Source organism: Stenella coeruleoalba (genome assembly GCF_951394435.1).
Source record: "Stenella coeruleoalba genome assembly, chromosome: 4".
Classification (NCBI taxonomy): domain Eukaryota; kingdom Metazoa; phylum Chordata; class Mammalia; order Artiodactyla; family Delphinidae; genus Stenella; species Stenella coeruleoalba.
Window position 1 is genome coordinate 95,523,738 of NC_137149.1, and position 26,865 is coordinate 95,550,602.

Genomic DNA, 26,865 nt, shown 5'->3' on the forward strand with positions numbered 1-26,865 from the left:
AGACGCTTTACTAACACTCTCCCCACTTGGAGAGTCAGCGCCTTTAACCTCTTGTTTGGCCCAGTTTGCAATTTCTGCGGAATATGAACAGGAATAGCGAGAACCAATGAGAGGCTAGCTGGAGGTGTCTGGACGGGCAAATTTAACTCTCATTTCCCACAAGGAAGAGGAAATAACCAAAGGCTCAGCGTGCCGTACCGGAACCAGATTAGGGCCTGAAGCCATCCTGCGGTGTTGCGGCCAGCTCAAAAGAAAGCGAGTTGAAGAAAGGAGCTCAGGGGCACTGTAATTCACAAACCTGCAGAGTTATAAATGACAGCTATCGTCCAAAAATAGACTGAAGTAAGGCTGCCAAGAGGACTTGAAAGCGGGGCAGAATTGCAGGAAACCGATTTCAGGAGGTAGACTGGAATTGCATTGAAAGCATAGGAAAAGAGGCAGAACGTCCACAATGATGCACTTGGCCAAAAAGGGCGTATGCGTTTTTTCCTGAATATATTCAGGAAAAAACGCATACGCCCTTTTTGGCCAACCAAGCAAGCTTGCAAAGGAAATCTGCACTACAATGAAGTCTCACTTCCCCCGGGTCAAAAGGGCCATCTGAAAAAAGTGTAAAAACCAGAAAGGCAGGACAGGCCATGGAGAACTGGGAGCCTTGTTATGCTGATGGGCGGGATGTAAATTGCCAACAACCACTCGGGAGAAGTGTATGGTGTTTCCTGAAACATCTAAAAAACAAAGCAAAAGAACCTAGGGCACTTCCACTTATGGTCCTATAGCTTAGGGAAATTAAAATCAAAAAGACACAGCCACCCCAAAGTTTGGAATGGCTCTGTTTACAAGAACCTCGTTTACAGTACAAGTTCAACATCGCAGAAAGTGAAAAATGGATAAAGAACTTGTGGTACTTACGTACAATGCAGTATCACTCAGCAATGAAATCTATGTCATCAGGCCCGTAGCAGCATAATGAGTGGATTCAGGTACGATGATTCTAACTGAAATAAGTCACACAGAAAAAGAAACATCATAAGATATCACTAATACACGGAATGTAAACTTGGCTACACAGGAACTGCATTCCAAAACAGAACAGGGTCTCAAATTTAGAAAACCAACCTATGCTTGCTTAAGGGGAAAGGTGAGTTGGGGTGCTGCATAAAACCAGAGATTGAAATGAGCACAGATAAAGTTCCTTAAGCCAAATATGGAATAGACAAGAGCTACTCCTTGCTCAACGAAATGGACTTAAAACCCCATATTAAACCCCTAAGAATGTACCTGACTAGTAAGTATCTTAAAACCTATGGATTGCTATGTCTCCGAAAGAGAATCAAGCGTGTGTACAGGGGAATAAACGCAGCAGTGATAGGATTGGAGAGGTTCGGTGAGCAAATGAAGACCCTTTGAAGTCATATTGCATGGTACCCATTCCACGGGTCTCAACTCTCCAGGTTTAAGGTATTCTTCCTTCAGCTAAAACATACATGTGGAACCCAGAGTATGATCAACCATGTGAATGGGAGACGTGTTCAAATATGTCTCAGTTTTCCTCCCCTGGTACTCGGGTGCAACATTCCAGACGCTTTACTAACACTCTCCCCACTTGGAGAGTCAGCGCCTTTAACCTCCTTTTTGGCACAGTTTGCAATTTCTGCGGAAGATGAACAGGAATAGCGAGAACCAATGAGAGGCTAGCTGGAGGTGTCTGGACGGGCAAATTTAACTCTCATTTCCCAACAGGAAGAGGAAATAACCAAAGGCTCAGCGTGCCGTGCCGGAACCAGATTAGGGCCTGAAGCCATCCTGCGGTGTTGCGGCCAGGTCACAAGAAAGCGAGTTGAAGAAAGGAGCTCAGGGGCACTGTAATTCACAAACCTGCAGAGTTATAAATGACAGCTATCGTCCAAAAATAGACTGAAGTAAGGCTGCCAAGAGGACTTGAAAGCGGGGCAGAATTGCAGGAAACCGATTTCAGGAGGTAGACTGGAATTGCATTGAAAGCATAGGAAAAGAGGCAGAACGTCCACAATGATGCACTTGGCCAAAAAGGGCATATGCGTCTTTTCCTGAATATATTCAGGAAAAAACGCATACGCCCTTTTTGGCCAACCAAGCAAGCTTGCAAAGGAAATCTGCACTACAATGAAGTCTCACTTCCCCCCGGTCAAAAGGACCATCTGAAAAACGTGTAAAATCCAGAAAGGCAGGACAGGCCATGGAGAACTGGGAGCCTTGTTATGCTGATGGGCGGGATGTAAATTGCCAACAACCACTCGGGAGAAGTGTATGGTGTTTCCTGAAACATCTAAAAAACAAAGCAACAGAACCTAGGGCACTTCCACTTATGGTCCTATAGCTTAGGGAAATTAAAATCAAAAAGACACAGCCACCCCAAAGTTTGGAACGGCTCTGTTTACAAGAACCTCGTTTACAGTAGAAGTTCAACATCGCAGAAAGTGAAAAATGGATAAAGAAGTTGTGGTATTTACTTACAAAGCAATATCACTCAGCAATGAAATCTGTGTCATCAGGCCCTTAGCATCACAATGAGTGGATTCAGGTATGATGATTCTAACTGGAATAAGTCACACAGAAAAAGAAACATCATAAGATATCAGTAATACACGGAATGTAAACTTGGCTACACAGGAACTGAATTACAGAACAGAACAGGGTCTCAAATTTAGAAAACCAACGTATTCTTGCTTAAGGGTAAAGGTGAGTTGGGGTGCTGCATAAAACCAGAGATTGAAATGAGCACAGATAAAGTTCCTTAAGCCAAATATGGAATAGACAAGAGCTACTCCTTGCTCAACGAAATGGACTCAACACCCCATATTAAACGCCTAAGAATGTACCTGACTAGTAAGTATCTTAAAACCTATGGATTGCTATGTCTCCGAAAGAGAATCAAGCATGTGTACAGGGGCATAAACGCAGCAGTGATAGGATTGGAGAGGTTCGGTGAGCAGATGAAGACCCTTTGAAGTCATATTGCATGGTACCCATTCCACGGGTTTCAACTACCCAGGTTTAAGGTATTCTTCCTTCAGCTAGAACATGCATGTGGAACCTAGAGTATGATCAACCATGTGATCGGGAGACGTGTTCAAATATGTCTCAGTTTTCCTCCCCTGGTACTCGGGTGCAACATTCCAGATGCTTTACTAACACTCTCCCCACTTGGAGAGTCAGTCCCTTTAACCTCCTGTTTGGCCCAGTTTGCAATTTCTGCGGAAGATGAACAGGAATAGCGAGAACCAATGAGAGGCTAGCTGGAGGTGTCTGGACGGGCAAATTTAACTCTCATTTCCCACCAGGAAGAGGAATTAACCAAAGGCTCCGCATGCCGGCCCGGAACCAGATTAGGGCCTGAAGCCATCCTGCGGTGTTGCGGCCAGGTCACAAGAAAGCGAGTTGAAGAAAGGAGCTCAGGGGCACTGTAATTCACAAACCTGCAGAGTTATAAATGACAGCTATCGTCCAAAAACAGACTGAAGTAAGGCTGCCAAGAGGACTTGAAAGCAGGGCAGAATTGCAGGAAACCGATTTCAGGAGGTAGACTGGAATTGCATTGAAAGCATAGGAAAAGAGGCAGAACGTCCACAATGATGCACTTGGCCAAAAAGGGCGTATGCGTTTTTTCCTGAATATATTCAGGAAAAAACGCATACGCCCTTTTTGGCCAACCAAGCAAGCTTGCAAAGGAAATCTGCACTACAATGAAGTCTCACTTCCCCCCGGTCAAAAGGGCCATCTGAAAAAAGTGTAAAATCCAGAAAGGCAGGACAGGCCATGGAGAACTGGGAGCCTTGTTATGCTGATGGGCGGGATGTAAATTGCCAACAACCACTCGGGAGAAGTGTATGGTGTTTCCTGAAACATCTAAAAAACAAAGCAACAGAGCCTAGGGCACTGCCACTTATGGTCCTATAGCTTAGGGAAATTAAAATCAAAAAGACACAGCCACCCCAAAGTTTGGAACGGCTCTGTTTACAAGAACCTCGTTTACAGTAGAAGTTCAACATCGCAGAAAGTGAAAAATGGATAAAGAAGTTGTGGTATTTACTTACAAAGCAATATCACTCAGCAATGAAATCTGTGTCATCAGGCCCTTAGCAGCACAATGAGTGGATTCAGGTATGATGATTCTAACTGAAGTAAGTCACACAGAAAAAGAAACATCATAAGATATCAGTAATACACGGAATGTAAACTTGGCTACACAGGAACTGAATTACAGAACAGAACAGGGTCTCAAATTTAGAAAACCAACTTATGCTTGCTTAAGGGTAAAGGTGAGTTGGGGTGCTGCATAAAACCAGAGATTGAAATGAGCACAGATAAAGTTCCTTAAGTCAAATATGGAATAGACAAGAGCTACTCCTTGCTCAACGAAATGGACTCAACACCGCATATTAAACGCCTAAGAATGTACCTGACTACTAAGTATCTTAAAACCTATGGATTGCTATGTCTCCGAAAGAGAATCAAGCATGTGTACAGGGGCATAAACGCAGCAGTGATAGGATTGGAGAGGTTCGGTGAGCAAATGAAGACCCTTTGAAGTCATATTGCATGGTACCCATTACACGGGTCTTAACTCTCCTGGTTTAAGGTATTCTTCCTTCAGCTAAAACATGCATGTGGAACCCAAGTATGATCAACCATGTGAACGGGAGACGTGTTCAAATATGTCTCAGTTTTCCTCCCCTGGTACTCGGGTGCAACATTCCAGACGCTTTACTAACACTCTCCCCACTTGGAGAGTCAGCGCCTTTAACCTCCTGTTTGGCCCAGTTTGCAATTTCTGCGGAAGATGAACAGGAATAGCGAGAACCAATGAGAGGCTAACTGGAGGTGTCTGGACGGGCAAATTTAACTCTCATTTCCCACCATGAAGAGGAAATAACCAAAGGCTCAGCGTGCCGTGCCGAAACCAGATTAGGGCCTGAAGCCAGCCTGCGGTGTTGCGGCCAGGTCACAAGAAAGCGAGTTGAAGAAAGGAGCTCAGGGGCACTGTAATTCACAAACCTGCAGAGTTATAAATGACAGCTATCGTCCAAAAATAGACTGAAGTAAGGCTGCCAAGAGGACTTGAAATCGGGGCAGAATTGCAGGAAACCGATTTCAGGAGGTAGACTGGAATTGCATTGAAAGCATAGGAAAAGAGGCAGAACGTCCACAATGATGCACTTGGCCAAAAAGGGCGTATGCGTTTTTTCCTGAATATATTCAGGAAAAAACGCATACGCCCTTTTTGGCCAACCAAGCAAGCTTGCAAAGGAAATCTGCACTACAATGAAGTCTCACTTCCCCCCGGTCAAAAGGGCCATCTGAAAAAAGTGTAAAATCCAGAAAGGCAGGACAGGCCATGGAGAACTGGGAGCCTTGTTATGCTGATGGGCGGGATGTAAATTGCCAACAACCACTCGGGAGAAGTGTATGGTGTTTCCTGAATCATCTAAAAAACAAAGCAACAGAGCCTAGGGCACTGCCACTTATGGTCCTATAGCTTAGGGAAATTAAAATCAAAAAGACACAGCCACCCCAAAGTTCGGGGCGCCTCTGTTTACAAGAACCTCGTTTACAGTAGAAGTTCAACATCGCAGAAAGTGAAAAATGGATAAAGAAGTTGTGGTATTTACTTACAAAGCAATATCACTCAGCAATGAAATCTGTGTCATCAGGCCCTTAGCAGCACAATGAGTGGATTCAGGTATGATGATTCTAACTGAAGTAAGTCACACAGAAAAAGAAACATCATAAGATATCAGTAATACACGGAATGTAAACTTGGCTACACAGGAACTGAATTACAGAACAGAACAGGGTCTCAAATTTAGAAAACCAACTTATGCTTGCTTAAGGGTCAAGGTGAATTGGGGTGCTGCATAAAACCAGAGATTGAAATGAGCACAGATAAAGTTCCTTAAGCCAAATATGGAATAGACAAGAGCTACTCCTTGCTCAACGAAATGGACTCAACACCGCATATTAAACGCCTAAGAATGTACCTGACTTGTAAGTATCTTAAAACCTATGGATTGCTATGTCTCCAAAAGAGAATCAAGCATGTGTACAGGGGCATAAACGCAGCAGTGATAGGATTGGAGAGGTTCGGTGAGCAAATGAAGACCCTTTGAAGTCATATTGCATGGTACCCATTCCACGGGTTTCAACTACCCAGGTTTAAGGTATTCTTCCTTCAGCTAAAACATGCATGTGGAACCTAGAGTATGACCAACCATGTGATCGGGAGACGTGTTCAAATATATCTCAGTTTTCCTCCCCTGGTACTCGGGTGCAACATTCCAGACGCTTTACTAACACTCTCCCCACTTGGAGAGTCAGTCCCTTTAACCTCCTGTTTGGCCCAGTTTGCAATTTCTGCAGACGATGAACAGGAATAGCGAGAACCAATGAGAGGCTAGCTGGAGGTGTCTGGACGGGCAAATTTAACTCTCATTTCCACCAGAAAGAGGAATTAAGCAAAGGCTCAGCATGCCGGGCCGGAACCAGATTAGGGCCTGAAGCCATCCTGCGGTGTTGCGGCCAGGTCACAAGAAAGCGAGTTGAAGAAAGGAGCTCAGGGGCACTGTAATTCACAAACCTGCAGAGTTATAAATGACAGCTATCGTCCAAAAATAGACTGAAGTAAGGCTGCCAAGAGGACTTGAAAGCGGGGCAGAATTGCAGGAAACCGATTTCAGGAGGTAGACTGGAATTGCATTGAAAGCATAGGAAAAGAGGCAGAACGTCCACAATGATGCACTTGGCCAAAAAGGGCGTATGCGTTTTTTCCTGAATATATTCAGGAAAAAACGCATACGCCCTTTTTGGCCAACCAAGCAAGCTTGCAAAGGAAATCTGCACTACAATGAAGTCTCACTTCCCCCCGGTCAAAAGGGCCATCTGAAAAACGTGTAAAATCCAGAAAGGCAGGACAGGCCATGGAGAACTGGGAGCCTTGTTATGCTGATGGGCGGGATGTAAATTGCCAACAACCACTCGGGAGAAGTGTATGGTGTTTCCTGAAACATCTAAAAAACAAAGCAACAGAACCTAGGGCACTTCCACTTATGGTCCTATAGCTTAGGGAAATTAAAATCAAAAAGACACAGCCACCCCAAAGTTTGGAACGGCTCTGTTTACAAGAACCTCGTTTACAGTACAAGTTCAACATCGCAGAAAGTGAAAAATGGATAAAGAAGTTGTGGTATTTACTTACAAAGCAATATCACTCAGCAATGAAATCTGTGTCATCAGGCCCTTAGCAGCACAATGAGTGGATTCAGGTATGATGATTCTAACTGAAATAAGTCACACAGAAAAAGAAACATCATAAGATATCAGTAATACACGGAATGTAAACTTGGCTACACAGGAACTGAATTACAGAACAGAACAGGGTCTCAAATTTAGAAAACCAACGTATTCTTGCTTAAGGGTAAAGGTGAGTTGGGGTGCTGCATAAAACCAGAGATTGAAATGAGCACAGATAAAGTTCCTTAAGCCAAATATGGAATAGACAAGAGCTACTCCTTGCTCAACGAAATGGACTCAACACGCCATATTAAACGCCTAAGAATGTACCTGACTAGTAAGTATCTTAAAACCTATGGATTGCTATGTCTCCGAAAGAGAATCAAGCATGTGTACAGGGGCATAAACGCAGCAGTGATAGGATTGGAGAGGTTCGGTGAGCAGATGAAGACCCTTTGAAGTCATATTGCATGGTACCCATTCCACGGGTTTCAACTACCCAGGTTTAAGGTATTCTTCCTTCAGCTAGAACATGCATGTGGAACCTAGAGTATGATCAACCATGTGATCAGGAGACGTGTTCAAATATGTCTCAGTTTTCCTCCCCTGGTACTCGGGTGCAACATTCCAGACGCTTTACTAACACTCTCCCCACTTGGAGAGTCAGTCCCTTTAACCTCCTGTTTGGCCCAGTTTGCAATTTCTGCGGAAGATGAACAGGAATAGCGAGAACCAATGAGAGGCTAGCTGGAGGTGTCTGGACGGGCAAATTTAACTCTCATTTCCCACCAGGAAGAGGAATTAACCAAAGGCTCCACATGCCGGCCCGGAACCAGATTAGGGCCTGAAGCCATCCTGCGGTGTTGCGGCCAGGTCACAAGAAAGCGAGTTGAAGAAAGGAGCTCAGGGGCACTGTAATTCACAAACCTGCAGAGTTATATATGACAGCTATCGTCCAAAAACAGACTGAAGTAAGGCTGCCAAGAGGACTTGAAAGCGGGGCAGAATTGCAGGAAACCAATTTCAGGAGGTAGACTGGAATTGCATTGAAAGCATAGGAAAAGAGGCAGAACGTCCACAATGATGCACTTGGCCAAAAAGGGCGTATGCGTTTTTTCCTGAATATATTCAGGAAAAAACGCATACGCCCTTTTTGGCCAACCAAGCAAGCTTGCAAAGGAAATCTGCACTACAATGAAGTCTCACTTCCCCCCGGTCAAAAGGGCCATCTGAAAAAAGTGTAAAATCCAGAAAGGCAGGACAGGCCATGGAGAACTGGAAGCCTTGTTATGCTGATGGGCGGGATGTAAATTGCCAACAACCACTCGGGAGAAGTGTATGGTGTTTCCTGAAACATCTAAAAAACAAAGCAACAGAGCCTAGGGCACTGCCACTTATGGTCCTATAGCTTAGGGAAATTAAAATCAAAAAGACACAGCCACCCCAAAGTTTGGGGCGCCTCTGTTTACAAGAACCTCGTTTACAGTAGAAGTTCAACATCGTAGAAAGTGAAAAATGGATAAAGAAGTTGTGGTATTTACTTACAAAGCAATATCACTCAGCAATGAAATCTGTGTCATCAGGCCCTTAGCAGCACAATGAGTGGATTCAGGTATGATGATTCTAACTGAAGTAAGTCACACAGAAAAAGAAACATCATAAGATATCAGTAATACACGGAATGTAAACTTGGCTACACAGGAACTGAATTACAGAACAGAACAGGGTCTCAAATTTAGAAAACCAACTTATGCTTGCTTAAGGGTAAAGGTGAGTTGGGGTGCTGCATAAAACCAGAGATTGAAATGAGCACAGATAAAGTTCCTTAAGTCAAATATGGAATAGACAAGAGCTACTCCTTGCTCAACGAAATGGACTCAACACCCCATATTAAACGCCTAAGAATGTACCTGACTAGTAAGTATCTTAAAACCTATGGATTGCTATGTCTCCGAAAGAGAATCAAGCATGTGTACAGGGGCATAAACGCAGCAGTGATAGGATTGGAGAGGTTCGGTGAGCAGATGAAGACCCTTTGAAGTCATATTGCATGGTACCCATTCCACGGGTTTCAACTACCCAGGTTTAAGGTATTCTTCCTTCAGCTAGAACATGCATGTGGAACCTAGAGTATGATCAACCATGTGATCGGGAGACGTGTTCAAATATGTCTCAGTTTTCCTCCCCTGGTACTCGGGTGCAACATTCCAGACGCTTTACTAACACTCTCCCCACTTGGAGAGTCAGTCCCTTTAACCTCCTGTTTGGCCCAGTTTGCAATTTCTGCGGAAGATGAACAGGAATAGCGAGAACCAATGAGAGGCTAGCTGGAGGTGTCTGGACGGGCAAATTTAACTTTCATTTCCCACCAGGAAGAGGAATTAACCAAAGGCTCCGCATGCCGGCCCGGAACCAGATTAGGGCCTGAAGCCATCCTGCGGTGTTGCGGCCAGGTCACAAGAAAGCGAGTTGAAGAAAGGAGCTCAGGGGCACTGTAATTCACAAACCTGCAGAGTTATAAATGACAGCTATCGTCCAAAAATTGACTGAAGTAAGGCTGCCAAGAGGACTTGAAAGCGGGGCAGAATTGCAGGAAACCGATTTCAGGAGGTAGACTGGAATTGCATTGAAAGCATAGGAAAAGAGGCAGAACGTCCACAATGATGCACTTGGCCAAAAAGGGCGTATGCGTTTTTTCCTGAATATATTCAGGAAAAAACGCATACGCCCTTTTTGGTCAACCAAGCAAGCTTGCAAAGGAAATCTACACTACAATGAAGTCTCACTTCCCCCCGGTCAAAAGGGCCATCTGAAAAAAGTGTAAAATCCAGAAAGGCAACAGGCCATTGAGAACTGGGAGCCTTGTTATGCTGAAGGGCGGGATGTAAATTGCCAACAGACACTTGGGAGAAGTGTATGGTGTTTCCTGAAACATCTAAAAAACAAAGCAACAGAGCCTAGGGCACTTCCACTTATGGTCCTATAGCTTAGGGAAATTAAAATCAAAAAGACACAGCTCCCCAAAGTTTGGAACGGCTCTGTTTACAAGAACCTCGTTTACAGTACAAGTTCAACATCGCAGAAAGTGAAAAATGGATAAAGAAGTTGTGGTATTCACTTACAAAGCAATATCACTCAGCAATGAAATCTATGTCATCAGGCCCTTAGCAGCACAATGAGTGGATTCAGGTATGATGATTCTAACTGAAATAAGTCACACAGAAAAAGAAACATCATCAGATATCAGTAATACACGGAATGGAAACTTGGCTACACAGGAACTGAATTACAGAACAGAATAGGGTCTCAAATTTAGAAAGACAACTTATGCTTGCTTAAGGGTAAAGGTGAGTTGGGGTGCTGCATAAAACCAGAGATTGAAATGAGCACAGATAAAGTTCCTTAAGCCAAATATGGAATAGACAAGAGCTACTCCTTGCTCAACGAAATGGACTCAACACCGCATATTAAACGCCTAAGAATGTACCTGACTTGTAAGTATCTTAAAACCTATGGATTGCTATGTCTCCAAAAGAGAATCAAGCATGTGTACAGGGGCATAAACGCAGCAGTGATAGGATTGGAGAGGTTCGGTGAGCAAATGAAGACCCTTTGAAGTCATATTGCATGGTACCCATTCCACGGGTTTCAACTACCCAGGTTTAAGGTATTCTTCCTTCAGCTAAAACATGCATGTGGAACCTAGAGTATGATCAACCATGTGATCGGGAGACGTGTTCAAATATATCTCAGTTTTCCTCCCCTGGTACTCGGGTGCAACATTCCAGACGCTTTACTAACACTCTCCCCACTTGGAGAGTCAGTCCCTTTAACCTCCTGTTTGGCCCAGTTTGCAATTTCTGCGGACGATGAACAGGAATAGCGAGAACCAATGAGAGGCTAGCTGGAGGTGTCTGGACGGGCAAATTTAACTCTCATTTCCCACCAGGAAGAGGAATTAACCAAAGGCTCAGCATGCCGGGCCGGAACCAGATTAGGGCCTGAAGCCATCCTGCGGTGTTGCGGCCAGGTCACAAGAAAGCGAGTTGAAGAAAGGAGCTCAGGGGCACTGTAATTCACAAACCTGCAGAGTTATAAATGACAGCTATCGTCCAAAAATAGACTGAAGTAAGGCTGCCAAGAGGACTTGAAAGCGGGGCAGAATTGCAGGAAACCGATTTCAGGAGGTAGACTGGAATTGCATTGAAAGCATAGGAAAAGAGGCAGAACGTCCACAATGATGCACTTGGCCAAAAAGGGCGTATGCGTTTTTTCCTGAATATATTCAGGAAAAAACGCATACGCCCTTTTTGGCCAACCAAGCAAGCTTGCAAAGGAAATCTGCACTACAATGAAGTCTCACTTCCCCCCGGTCAAAAGGGCCATCTGAAAAAAGTGTAAAATCCAGAACGGCAACAGGCCATGGAGAACTGGGAGCCTTGTTATGCTGATGGGCGGGATGTAAATTGCCTACAACCACTCGGGAGAAGTGTATGGTGTTTCCTGAAACATCTAAAAAACAAAGCAACAGAACCTAGGGCACTTCCACTTATGGTCCTATAGTTTAGGGAAATTAAAATCAAAAAGACACAGCCACCCCAAAGTTTGGAACGGCTCTGTTTACAAGAACCTCGTTTACAGTACAAGTTCAACATCGCAGAAAGTGAAAAATGGATAAAGAAGTTGTGGTATTCACTTACAAAGCAATATCACTCAGCAATGAAATCTATGTCATCAGGCCCTTAGCAGCACAATGAGTGGATTCAGGTATGATGATTCTAACTGAAATAAGTCACACAGAAAAAGAAACCTCATCAGATATCAGTAATACACGGAATGGAAACTTGGCGACACAGGAACTGAATTACAGAACAGAACAGGGTCTCAAATTTAGAAAGACAACTTATGCTTGCTTAAGGGTAAAGGTGAGTTGGGGTGCTGCATAAAACCAGAGATTGAAATGAGCACAGATAAAGTTCCTTAAGCCAAATATGGAATAGACAAGAGCTACTCCTTGCTCAACGAAATGGACTCAACACCGCATATTAAACGCCTAAGAATGTACCTGACTTGTAAGTATCTTAAAACCTATGGATTGCTATGTCTCCAAAAGAGAATCAAGCATGTGTACAGGGGCATAAACGCAGCAGTGATAGGATTGGAGAGGTTCGGTGAGCAAATGAAGACCCTTTGAAGTCATATTGCATGGTACCCATTCCACGGGTTTCAACTACCCAGGTTTAAGGTATTCTTCCTTCAGCTAAAACATGCATGTGGAACCTAGAGTATGATCAACCATGTGATCGGGAGACGTGTTCAAATATGTCTCAGTTTTCCTCCCCTGGTACTCGGGTGCAACATTCCAGACGCTTTACTAACACTCTCCCCACTTGGAGAGTCAGTCCCTTTAACCTCCTGTTTGGCCCAGTTTGCAATTTCTGCGGAAGATAAACAGGAATAGCGAGAACCAATGAGAGGCTAGCTGGAGGTGTCTGGACGGGCAAATTTAACTCTCATTTCCCACCAGGAAGAGGAATTAACCAAAGGCTCAGCATGCCGGGCCGGAACGAGATTAGGGCCTGAAGCCATTCTGCGGTGTTGCGGCCAGGTCACAAGAAAGCGAGTTGAAGAAAGGAGCTCAGGGGCACTGTAATTCACAAACCTGCAGAGTTATAAATGACAGCTATCGTCCAAACATAGACTGAAGTAAGGCTGCCAAGAGGACTTGAAAGCGGGGCAGAATTGCAGGAAACCGATTTCAGGAGGTAGACTGGAATTGCATTGAAAGCATAGGAAAAGAGGCAGAACGTCCACAATGATGCACTTGGCCAAAAAGGGCGTATGCGTTTTTTCCTGAATATATTCAGGAAAAAACGCATACGCCCTTTTTGGCCAACCAAGCAAGCTTGCAAAGGAAATCTGCACTACAATGAAGTCTCACTTCCCCCCGGTCAAAAGGGCCATCTGAAAAAAGTGTAAAATCCAGAAAGGCAGGACAGGCCATGGAGAACTGGGAGCCTTGTTATGCTGATGGGCGGGATGTAAATTGCCAACAGACACTCGGGAGAAGTGTATGGTGTTTCCTGAAACATCTAAAAAACAAAGCAACAGAGCCTAGGGCACTGCCACTTATGGTACTATAGCTTAGGGAAATTAAAATCAAAAAGACACAGCCACCCCAAAGTTTGGGACGCCTCTGTTTACAAGAACCTCGTTTACAGTACAAGTTCAACATCGCAGAAAGTGAAAAATGGATAAAGACGTTGTGGTATTTACTTACAAAGCAATATCACTCAGCAATGAAATCTATGTCATCAGGCCCTTAGCATGACAATGAGTGGATTCAGGTATGATGATTCTAACTGAAATAAGTCACACAGAAAAAGAAACATCATAAGATATCAGTAATACACGGAATGTAAACTTGGCTACACAGGAACTGAATTACAGAACAGAACAGGGTCTCAAATTTAGAAAACCAACTTATGCTTGCTTAAGGGTAAAGGTGAGTTGGGGTGCTGCATAAAACCAGAGATTGAAATGAGCACAGATAAAGTTCCTTAAGTCAAATATGGAATAGACAAGAGCTACTCCTTGCTCAACGAAATGGACTCAACACCGCATATTAAACGCCTAAGAATGTACCTGACTAGTAAGTATCTTAAAACCTATGGATTGCTATGTCTCCGAAAGAGAATCAAGCATGTGTACAGGGGCATAAACGCAGCAGTGATAGGATTGGAGAGGTTCGGTGAGCAAATGAAGACCCTTTGAAGTCATATTGCATGGTACCCATTACACGGGTCTGAACTCTCCAGGTTTAAGGTATTCTTCCTTCAGCTAAAACATGCATGTGGAACCCAAGTATGATCAACCATGTGAGCAGGAGACGTGTTCAAATATGTCTCAGTTTTCCTCCCCTGGTACTCGGGTGCAACATTCCAGACGCTTTACTAACACTCTCCCCACTTGGAGAGTCAGCGCCTTTAACCTTCTGTTTGGCCCAGTTTGCAATTTCTGCGGAAGATGAACAGGAATAGCGAGAACCAATGAGAGGCTAGCTGGAGGTGTCTGGACGGGCAAATTTAACTCTCATTTCCCACCAGGAAGAGGAAATAACCAAAGGCTCAGCGTGCCGTACCGGAACCAGATTAGGGCCTGAAGCCATCCTGCGGTGTTGCGGCCAGCTGACAAGAAAGCGAGTTGAAGAAAGGAGCTCAGGGGCACTGTAATTCACAAACCTGCAGAGTTATAAATGACAGCTATCGTCCAAAAATAGACTGAAGTAAGGCTGCCAAGAGGACTTGAAAGCGGGGCAGAATTGCAGGAAACCGATTTCAGGAGTTAGACTGGAATTGCATTGAAAGCATAGGAAAAGAGGCAGAACGTCCACAATGATGCACTTGGCCAAAAAGGGCGTATGCGTTTTTTCCTGAATATATTCAGGAAAAAACGCATACGCACTTTTTGGCCAACCAAGCAAGCTTGAAAAGGAAATCTGCATTACAATGAAGTCTCACTTCCCCCCGGTCAAAAGGGCCATCTGAAAAAAGTGTAAAATCCAGAAAGGTAACAGGCCATGGAGAACTGGGAGCCTTGTTATGCTGATGGGCGGGATGTAAATTGCCAACAACCACTCGGGAGAAGTGTATGGTGTTTCCTGAAACATCTAAAAAACAAAGCAACAGAGCCTAGGGCACTTCCACTTATGGTCCTATAGCTTAGGGAAATTAAAATCAAAAAGACACAGCCACCCCAAAGTTTGGAACGGCTCTGTTTACAAGAACCTCGTTTACAGTACAAGTTCAACATCGCAGAAAGTGAAAAATGGATAAAGAAGTTGTGGTATTTACTTACAAAGCAATATCACTCAGCAATGAAATCTGTGTCATCAGGCCCTCAGCAGCACAATGAGTGGATTCAGGTACGATGATTCTAACTGAAATAAGTCACACAGAAAAAGAAACATCATAAGATATCAGTAATACACGGAATGTAAACTTGGCTACACAGGAACTGAATTACAGAACAGAACAGGGTCTCAAATTTAGAAAACCAACTTATGCTTGCTTAAGGGTAAAGGTGAGTTGGGGTGCTGCATAAAACCAGAGATTGAAATGAGCACAGATAAAGTTCCTTAAGCCAAATATGGAATAGACAAGAGCTACTGCTTGCTCAACGAAATGGACTCAACACCGCATATTAAACGCCTAAGAATGTACCTGACTAGTAAGTATGTTAAAACCTATGGATTGCTATGTCTCCGAAAGAGAATCAAGCATGTGTACAGGGGCATAAACGCAGCAGTGATAGGATTGGAGAGGTTCGGTGAGCAAATGAAGACCCTTTGAAGTCATATTGCATGGTACCCATTCCACGGGTTTCAACTACCCAGGTTTAAGGTATTCTTCCTTCAGCTAAAACATGCATGTGGAACCTAGAGTATGATCAACCATGTGATCGGGAGACGTGTTCAAATATGTCTCAGTTTTCCTCCCCTGGTACTCGGGTGCAACATTCCAGACGCTTTACTAACACTCTCCCCACTTGGAGAGTCAGTCCCTTTAACCTCCTGTTTGGCCCAGTTTGCAATTTCTGCGGAAGATGAACAGGAATAGCGAGAACCAATGAGAGGCTAGCTGGAGGTGTCTGAACGGGCAAATTTAACTCTCATTTCCCACCAGGAAGAGGAATTAACCAAAGGCTCAGCATGCCGGGCCGGAACCAGATTAGGGCCTGAAGCCATCCTGCGGTGTTGCGGCCAGGTCACAAGAAAGCGAGTTGAAGAAAGGAGCTCAGGGGCACTGTAATTCACAAACCTGCAGAGTTATAAATGACAGCTATCGTCCAAAAATAGACTGAAGTAAGGCTGCCAAGAGGAGTTGAAAGCAGGGCAGAATTGCAGGAAACCGATTTCAGGAGGTAGACTGGAATTGCATTGAAAGCATAGGAAAAGAGGCAGAACGTCCACAATGATGCACTTGGCCAAAAAGGGCGTATGCGTTTTTTCCTGAATATATTCAGGAAAAAACGCATACGCCCTTTTTGGCCAACCAAGCAAGCTTGCAAAGGAAATCTGCACTACAATGAAGTCTCACTTCCCCCCGGTCAAAAGGGCCATCTGAAAAAAGTGTAAAATCCAGAAAGGCAGGACAGGCCATGGAGAACTGGGAGCCTTGTTATGCTGATGGGTGGGATGTAAATTGCCAACAACCACTCGGGAGAAGTGTATGGTGTTTCCTGAAACATCTAAAAAACAAAGCAACAGAACCTAGGGCACTTCCACTTATGGTCCTATAGCTTAGGGAAATTAAAATCAAAAAGACACAGTCACCCCAAAGTTTGGAACGGCTCTGTTTACAAGAACCTCGTTTACAGTACAAGTTCAACATCGCAGAAAGTGAAAAATGGATAAAGAAGTTGTGGTATTTACTTACAAAGCAATATCACTCAGCAATGAAATCTGTGTCATCAGGCCCTCAGCAGCACAATGAGTGGATTCAGGTATGATGATTCTAACTGAAATAAGTCACACAGAAAAAGAAACATCATAAGATATCAGTAATACACGGAATGTAAACTTGGCTACACAGGAACTGAATTACAGAACAGAACAGGGTCTCAAATTTAGAAAACCAACGTATTCTTGCTTAAGGGTAAAGGTGAGTTGGGGTGCTGCATAAAACCAGAGATTGAAATGAGCACAGATAAAGTTCCTTAAGCCAAATATGGAATAGACAAGAGCTACTCCTTGCTCAACGAAATGGACTCAACACCCCATATTAAACGCCTAAGAATGTACCTGACTAGTAAGTATCTTAAAACCTATGGATTGCTATGTCTCCGAAAGAGAATCAAGCATGTGTACAGGGGCATAAACGCAGCAGTGATAGGATTGGAGAGGTTCGGTGAGCAGATGAAGACCCTTTGAAGTCATATTGCATGGTACCCATTCCACGGGTTTCAACTACCCAGGTTTAAGGTATTCTTCCTTCAGCTAAAACATGCATGTGGAACCTAGAGTATGATCAACCATGTGATCGGGAGACGTGTTCAAATATGTCTCAGTTTTCCTCCCCTGGTACTCGGGTGCAACATTCCAGACGCTTTACTAACACTCTCCCCACTTGGAGAGTCAGTCCCTTTAACCTCCTGTTTGGCCCAGTTTGCAATTTCTGCGGAAGATGAACAGGAATAGCGAGAACCAATGAGAGGCTAGCTGGAGGTGTCTGGACGGGCAAATTTAACTCTCATTTCCCACCAGGAAGAGGAATTAACCAAAGGCTCAGCATGCCGTGCCGGAACCAGATTAGGGCCTGAAGCCATCCTGCGGTGTTGCGGCAAGGTCACAAGAAAGCGAGTTGAAGAAAGGAGCTCAGGGGCACTGTAATTCACAAACCTGCAGAGTTATAAATGACAGCTATCGTCCAAAAATAGACTGAAGTAAGGCTGCCAAGAGGACTTGAAAGCGGGGCAGAATTGCAGGAAACCGATTTCAGGAGGTAGACTGGAATTGCATTGAAAGCATAGGAAAAGAGGCAGAAAGTCCACAATGATGCACTTGGCCAAAAAGGGCGTATGCGTTTTTTCCTGAATATATTCAGGAAAAAACGCATACGCCCTTTTTGGCCAACCAAGCAAGCTTGCAAAGGAAATCTGCACTACAATGAAGTCTCACTTCCCCCCAGTCAAAAGGGCCATCTGAAAAAAGTGTAAAATCCAGAAAGGCAACAGGCCATTGAGAACTGGGAGCCTTGTTATGCTGAAGGGCGGGATGTAAATTGCCAACAGACACTTGGAAGAAGTGTATGGTGTTTCCTGAAACATCTAAAAAACAAAGCAACAGAGCCTAGGGCACTTCCACTTATGGTCCAATAGCTTAGGGAAATTAAAATCAAAAAGACACAGCTCCCCAAAGTTTGGAACGGCTCTGTTTACAAGAACCTCGTTTACAGTACAAGTTCAACATCACAGAAAGTGAAAAATGGATAAAGAAGTTGTGGGATTTACTTACAAAGCAATATCACTCAGCAATGAAATCTGTGTCATCAGGCCCTTAGCAGCACAATGAGTGGATTCAGGTATGATGATTCTAACTGAAATAAGTCACACAGAAAAAGAAACATCATAAGATATCAGTAACACACGGAATGTAAACTTGGCTACACAGGAACTGAATTACAGAACAGAACAGGGTCTCAAATTTAGAAAGACAACTTATGCTTGCTTAAGGGTAAAGGTGAGTTGGGGTGCTGCATAAAACCAGAGATTGAAATGAGCACAGATAAAGTTCCTTAAGCCAAATATGGAATAGACAAGAGCTACTCCTTGCTCAACGAAATGGACTCAACACCGCATATTAAACGCCTAAGAATGTACCTGACTTGTAAGTATCTTAAAACCTATGGATTGCTATGTCTCCAAAAAAGAATCAAGCATGTGTACAGGGGCATAAACGCAGCAGTGATAGGATTGGAGAGGTACGGTGAGCAAATGAAGACCCTTTGAAGTCATATTGCATGGTACCCATTCCACGGGTCTCAACTACCCAGGTTTAAGGTATTCTTCCTTCAGCTAAAACATGCATGTGGAACCCAGAGTATTATCAACCATGTGAATGGGAGACGTGTTCAAATATGTCTCAGTTTTCCTCCCCTGGTACTCGGGTGCAACATTCCAGACGCTTTACTAACACTCTCCCGACTTGGAGAGTCAGTCCCTTTAACCTCCTGTTTGGCCCAGTTTGCAATTTCTGCGGAAGATGAACAGGAATAGCGAGAACCAATGAGAGGCTAGCTGGAGGTGTCTGGACGGGCAAATTTAACTCTCATTTCCCACCAGGAAGAGGAATTAACCAAAGGCTCAGCATGCCGGGCCGGAACCAGATTAGGGCCTGAAGCCATCCTGTGGTGTTGCGGCCAGGTCACAAGAAAGCGAGTTGAAGAAAGGAGCTCAGGGGCACTGTAATTCACAAACCTGCAGAGTTATAAATGACAGCTATCGTCCAAAAATAGACTGAAGTAAGGCTGCCAAGAGGACTTGAAAGCGGGGCAGAATTGCAGGAAACCGATTTCAGGAGGTAGACTGGAATTGCATTGAAAGCATAGGAAAAGAGGCAGAACGTCCACAATGATGCACTTGGCCAAAAAGGGCGTATGCGTTTTTTCCTGAATATATTCAGGAAAAAACGCATACGCCCTTTTTGGCCAACCAAGCAAGCTTGCAAAGGAAATCTGCACTACAATGAAGTCTCACTTCCCCCCGGTCAAAAGGGCCATCTGAAAAAAGTGTAAAATCCAGAAAGGCAGGACAGGCCATTGAGAACTGGGAGCCTTGTTATGCTGATGGGCGGGATGTAAATTGCCAACAACCACTCGGGAGAAGTGTATGGTGTTTCCTGAAACATCTAAAAAACAAAGCAACAGAGCCTAGGTCACTGCCACTTATGGTCCTATAGCTTAGGGAAATTAAAATCAAAAAGACACAGCCACCCCAAAGTTTGGGGCACCTCTGTTTACAAGAACCTCGTTTACAGTACAAGTTCAACATCGCAGAAAGTGAAAAATGGATAAAGAAGTTGTGGTATTTACTTACAAAGCAATATCACTCAGCAATGAAATCTGTGTCATCAGGCCCTTAGCAGCACAATGAGTGGATTCAGGTATGATGATTCTAACTGAAGTAAGTCACACAGAAAAAGAAACATCATAAGATATCAGTAATACACGGAATGTAAACTTGGCTACACAGGAACTGAATTACAGAACAGAACAGGGTCTCAAATTTAGAAAACCAACTTATGCTTGCTTAAGGGTAAAGGTGAGTTGGGGTGCTGCATAAAACCAGAGATTGAAATGAGCACAGATAAAGTTCCTTAAGTCAAATATGGAATAGACAAGAGCTACTCCTTGCTCAACGAAATGGACTCAACACCGCATATTAAACGCCTAAGAATGTACCTGACTAGTAAGTATCTTAAAACCTATGGATTGCTATGTCTCCAAAAGAGAATCAAGCATGTGTACAGGGGCATAAACGCAGCAGTGATAGGATTGGAGAGGTTCGGTGAGCAAATGAAGACCCTTTGAAGTCATATTGCATGGTACCCATTACACGGGTCTCAACTCTCCAGGTTTAAGGTATTCTTCCTTCAGCTAAAACATGCATGTGGAACCCAAGTATGATCAACCATGTGAACGGGAGACGTGTTGAAATATGTCTCAGTTTTCCTCCCCTGGTACTCGGGTGCAACATTCCAGACGCTTTACTAACACTCTCCCCACTTGGAGAGTCAGCGCCTTTAACCTCCTGTTTGGCCCAGTTTGCAATTTCTGCGGAAGATGAACAGGAATAGCGAGAACCAATGAGAGGCTAACTGGAGGTGTCTGGACGGGCAAATTTAACTCTCATTTCCCACCATGAAGAGGAAATAACCAAAGGCTCAGCGTGCCGTGCCGGAACCAGATTAGGGCCTGAAGCCAGCCTGCGGTGTTGCGGCCAGGTCACAAGAAAGCAAGTTGAAGAAAGGAGCTCAGGGACACTGTAATTCACAAACCTGCAGAGTTATAAATGACAGCTATCGTCCAAAAATAGACTGAAGTAAGGCTGCCAAGAGGACTTGAAAGCGGGACAGAATTGCAGGAAACCGATTTCAGGAGGTAGACTGGAATTGCATTGAAAGCATAGGAAAAGAGGCAGAAAGTCCACAATGATGCACTTGGCCAAAAAGGGCGTATGCGTTTTTTCCTGAATATATTCAGGAAAAAACGCATACGCCCTTTTTGGCCAACCAAGCAAGCTTGCAAAGGAAATCTGCACTACAATGAAGTCTCACTTCCCCCCGGTCAAAAGGGCCATCTGTAAAAAGTGTAAAATCCAGAAAGGCAGGACAGGCCATGGAGAACTGGGAGCCTTGTTATGCTGATGGGCGGGATGTAAATTGCCAACAACCACTCGGGAGAAGTGTATGGTGTTTCCTGAAACATCTAAAAAACAAAGCAACAGAGCCTAGGGCACTGCCACTTATGGTCCTATAGCTTAGGGAAATTAAAATCAAAAAGACACAGCCACCCCAAAGTTTGGGACGCCTCTGTTTACAAGAACCTCGTTTACAGTACAAGTTCAACATCGCAGAAAGTGAAAAATGGATAAAGAAGTTGTGGTATTTACTTACAAAGCAATATCACTCAGCAATGAAATCTGTGTCATCAGGCCCTTAGCAGCACAATGAGTGGATTCAGGTATGATGATTCTAACTGAAATAAGTCACACAGAAAAAGAAACATCATAAGATATCAGTAATACACGGAATGTAAACTTGGCTACACAGGAACTGCATTCCAAAACAGAACAGGGTCTCAAATTTAGAAAACCAACTTATGCTTGCTTAAGGGTAAAGGTGAGTTGGGGTGCTGCATAAAACCAGAGATTGAAATGAGCACAGATAAAGTTCCTTAAGTCAAATATGGAATAGACAAGAGCTACTCCTTGCTCAACGAAATGGACTCAACACCGCATATTAAACACCTAAGAATGTACCTGACTAGTAAGTATCTTAAAACCTATGGATTGCTATGTCTCCGAAAGAGAATCAAACATGTGTACAGGGGCATAAACGCAGCAGTGATAGGATTGGAGAGGTTCGGTGAGCACATGAAGACCCTTTGAAGTCATATTGCATGGTACCCATTCCACGGGTTTCAACTACCCAGGTTTAAGGTATTCTTCCTTCAGCTAAAACATGCATGTGGAACCTAGAGTATGATCAACCATGTGATCGGGAGACGTGTTCAAATATGTCTCAGTTTTCCTCCCCTGGTACTCGGGTGCAACATTCCAGACGCTTTACTAACACTCTCCCCACTTGGAGAGTCAGTCCCTTTAACCTCCTGTTTGGCCCAGTTTGCAATTTCTGCGGAAGATGAACAGGAATAGCGAGAACCAATGAGAGGCTACCTGGAGGTGTCTGGACGGGCAAATTTAACTCTCATTTCCCACCAGGAAGAGGAATTAACCAAAGGCTCAGCATGCCGGGCCGGAACCAGATTAGGGCCTGAAGCCATCCTGCGGTGTTGCGGCCAGGTCACAAGAAAGCGAGTTGAAGAAAGGAGCTCAGGGGCACTGTAATTCACAAACCTGCAGAGTTATAAATGACAGCTATCGTCCAAAAATAGACTGAAGTAAGGCTGCCAAGAGGACTTGAAAGCGGGGCAGAATTGCAGGAAACCGATTTCAGGAGGTAGACTGGAATTGCATTGAAAGCATAGGAAAAGAGGCAGAACGTCCACAATGATGCACTTGGCCGAAAAGGGCGTATGCGTTTTTTCCTGAATATATTCAGGAAAAAACGCATACGCCCTTTTTGGCCAACCAAGCAAGCTTGCAAAGGAAATCTGCACTACAATGAAGTCTCACTTCCCCCCGGTCAAAAGGGCCATCTGAAAAAAGTGTAAAATCCAGAAAGGCAGGACAGGCCATGGAGAACTGGGAGCCTTGTTATGCTGATGGGTGGGATGTAAATTGCCAACAACCACTCGGGAGAAGTGTATGGTGTTTCCTGAAACATCTAAAAAACAAAGCAACAGAGCCTAGGGCACTGCCACTTATGGTCCTATAGCTTAGGGAAATTAAAATCAAAAAGACACAGCCACCCCAAAGTTTGGGACGCCTCTGTTTACAATAACCTTGTTTACAGTACAAGTTCAACATCGCAGAAAGTGAAAAATGGATAAAGAACTAGTGGTACTTACGTACAATGCAGTATCACTCAGCAATGAAATCTGTGTCATCAGGCCCTTAGCAGCACAATGAGTGGATTCAGGTATGATGATTCTAACTGAAATAAGTCACACAGAAAAAGAAACATCATAAGATATCAGTAATACACGGAATGGAAACTTGGCTACACAGGAACTGAATTACAGAACAGAAAGGGGTCTCAAATTTAGAAAACCAACTTATGCTTGCTTAAGGGGAAAGGTGAGTTGGGGTGCTGCATAAAACCAGAGATTGAAATGAGCACAGATAAAGTTCCTTAAGCCAAATATGGAATAGACAAGAGCTACTCCTTGCTCAACGAAATGGACTCAACACCCCATATTAAACACCTAAGAATGTACCTGACTAGTAAGTATCTTAAAACCTATGGATTGCTATGTCTCCGAAAGAGAATCAAGCATGTGTACAGGGGCATAAACGCAGCAGTGATAGGATTGGAGAGGTTCGGTGAGCAAATGAAGACCCTTTGAAGTCATATTGCATGGTACCCATTCCACGGGTTTCAACTACCCAGGTTTAAGGTATTCTTCCTTCAGCTAAAACATGCATGTGGAACCTAGAGTATGATCAACCATGTGATCGGGAGACGTGTTCAAATATGTCTCAGTTTTCCTCCCCTGGTACTCGGGTGCAACATTCCAGACGCTTTACTAACACTCTCCCCACTTGGAGAGTCAGTCCCTTTAACCTCCTGTTTGGCCCAGTTTGCAATTTCTGCGGAAGATGAACAGGAATAGCGAGAACCAATGAGAGGCTAACTGGAGGTGTCTGGACGGGCAAATTTAACTCTCATTGCCCACCAGGAAGAGGAATTAACCAAAGGCTCAGCATGCCGGGCCGGAACCAGATTAGGGCCTGAAGCCATCCTGCGGTGTTGCGGCCAGCTCAAAAGAAAGCGAGTTGAAGAAAGGAGCTCAGGGGCACTGTAATTCACAAACCTGCAGAGTTATAAATGACAGCTATCGTCCAAAAATAGACTGAAGTAAGGCTGCCAAGAGGACTTGAAAGCGGGGCAGAATTGCAGGAAACCGATTTCAGGAGGTAGACTGGAATTGCATTGAAAGCATAGGAAAAGAGGCAGAACGTCCACAATGATGCACTTGGGCAAAAAGGGCGTATGCGTTTTTTCCTGAATATATTCAGGAAAAAACGCATACGCCCTTTTTGGCCAACCAAGCAAGCTTGCAAAGGAAATCTGCACTACAATGAAGTCTCACTTCCCCCCGGTCAAAAGGGCCATCTGAAAAAAGTGTAAAATCCAGAAAGGCAGGACAGGCCATGGAGAACTGGGAGCCTTGTTATGCTGATGGGTGGGATGTAAATTGCCAACAACCACTCGGGAGAAGTGTATGGTGTTTCCTGAAACATCTAAAAAACAAAGCAACAGAACCTAGGGCACTTCCACTTATGGTCCTATAGCTTAGGGAAATTCAAATCAAAAAGACACAGTCACCCCAAAGTTTGGAACGGCTCTGTTTACAAGAACCTCGTTTACAGTACAAGTTCAACATCGCAGAAAGTGAAAAATGGATAAAGAAGTTGTGGTATTTACTTACAAAGCAATATCACTCAGCAATGAAATCTGTGTCATCAGGCCCTCAGCAGCACAATGAGTGGATTCAGGTATGATGATTCTAACTGAAATAAGTCACACAGAAAAAGAAACATCATAAGATATCAGTAATACACGGAATGTAAACTTGGCTACACAGGAACTGAATTACAGAACAGAACAGGGTCTCAAATTTAGAAAACCAACGTATTCTTGCTTAAGGGTAAAGGTGAGTTGGGGTGCTGCATAAAACCAGAGATTGAAATGAGCACAGATAAAGTTCCTTAAGCCAAATATGGAATAGACAAGAGCTACTCCTTGCTCAACGAAATGGACTCAACACCCCATATTAAACGCCTAAGAATGTACCTGACTAGTAAGTATCTTAAAACCTATGGATTGCTATGTCTCCGAAAGAGAATCAAGCATGTGTACAGGGGCATAAACGCAGCAGTGATAGGATTGGAGAGGTTCGGTGAGCAGATGAAGACCCTTTGAAGTCATATTGCATGGTACCCATTCCACGGGTTTCAACTACCCAGGTTTAAGGTATTCTTCCTTCAGCTAAAACATGCATGTGGAACCTAGAGTATGATCAACCATGTGATCGGGAGACGTGTTCAAATATGTCTCAGTTTTCCTCCCCTGGTACTCGGGTGCAACATTCCAGACGCTTTACTAACACTCTCCCCACTTGGAGAGTCAGTCCCTTTAACCTCCTGTTTGGCCCAGTTTGCAATTTCTGCGGAAGATGAACAGGAATAGCGAGAACCAATGAGAGGCTAGCTGGAGGTGTCTGGACGGGCAAATTTAACTCTCATTTCCCACCAGGAAGAGGAATTAACCAAAGGCTCAGCATGCCGGGCCGGAACCAGATTAGGGCCTGAAGCCATCCTGCGGTGTTGCGGCCAGGTCACAAGAAAGCAAGTTGAAGAAAGGAGCTCAGGGACACTGTAATTCACAAACCTGCAGAGTTATAAATGACAGCTATCGTCCAAAAATAGACTGAAGTAAGGCTGCCAAGAGGACTTGAAAGCGGGACAGAATTGCAGGAAACCGATTTCAGGAGGTAGACTGGAATTGCATTGAAAGCATAGGAAAAGAGGCAGAAAGTCCACAATGATGCACTTGGCCAAAAAGGGCGTATGCGTTTTTTCCTGAATATATTCAGGAAAAAACGCATACGCCCTTTTTGGCCAACCAAGCAAGCTTGCAAAGGAAATCTGCACTACAATGAAGTCTCACTTCCCCCCGGTCAAAAGGGCCATCTGAAAAAAGTGTAAAATCCAGAAAGGCAGGACAGGCCATGGAGAACTGGGAGCCTTGTTATGCTGATGGGCGGGATGTAAATTGCCAACAACCACTCGGGAGAAGTGTATGGTGTTTCCTGAAACATCTAAAAAACAAAGCAACAGAGCCTAGGGCACTGCCACTTATGGTCCTATAGCTTAGGGAAATTAAAATCAAAAAGACACAGCCACCCCAAAGTTTGGGACGCCTCTGTTTACAAGAACCTCGTTTACAGTACAAGTTCAACATCGCAGAAAGTGAAAAATGGATAAAGAAGTTGTGGTATTTACTTACAAAGCAATATCACTCAGCAATGAAATCTGTGTCATCAGGCCCTTAGCAGCACAATGAGTGGATTCAGGTATGATGATTCTAACTGAAGTAAGTCACACAGAAAAAGAAACATCATAAGATATCAGTAATACACGGAATGTAAACTTGGCTACACAGGAACTGAATTACAGAACAGAACAGGGTCTCAAATTTAGAAAACCAACTTATGCTTGCTTAAGGGTAAAGGTGAGTTGGGGTGCTGCATAAAACCAGAGATTGAAATGAGCACAGATAAAGTTCCTTAAGTCAAATATGGAATAGACAAGAGCTACTCCTTGCTCAACGAAATGGACTCAACACCGCATATTAAACCCCTAAGAATGTACCTGACTAGTAAGTATCTTAAAACCTATGGATTGCTATGTCTCCGAAAGAGAATCAAGCATGTGTACAGGGGCATAAACGCAGCAGTGATAGGATTGGAGAGGTTCGGTGAGCAAATGAAGACCCTTTGAAGTCATATTGCATGGTACCCATTCCACAGGTTTCAACTACCCAGGTTTAAGGTATTCTTCCTTCAGCTAAAACATGCATGTGGAACCCAAGTATGATCAACCATGTGAACGGGAGACGTGTTCAAATATGTCTCAGTTTTCCTGCCCTGGTACTCGGGTGCAACATTCCAGACGCTTTACTAACACTCT

General features: G+C 44.0%; 1 long non-coding RNA gene across 8 annotated transcripts in view; it reads right to left on the reverse strand.

Annotated features, from left to right (window-relative positions):
* The window catches only part of LOC307185420, a 1,105,689-nt gene that overhangs the window by 782,090 nt on the left and 296,734 nt on the right, over nt 1–26,865 (reverse strand). Inside the window, exon 1 of one of the 8 annotated variants that reach the window (XR_013828063.1) lies at nt 23,023–23,096. The exons of the other annotated variants lie outside the window; for them this stretch is intronic. This is a non-coding gene — a long non-coding RNA (uncharacterized lncRNA). Of the gene's footprint in view, nt 1–23,022; nt 23,097–26,865 lie in introns of those variants that run through there. 8 annotated transcript variants of the gene reach the window in all.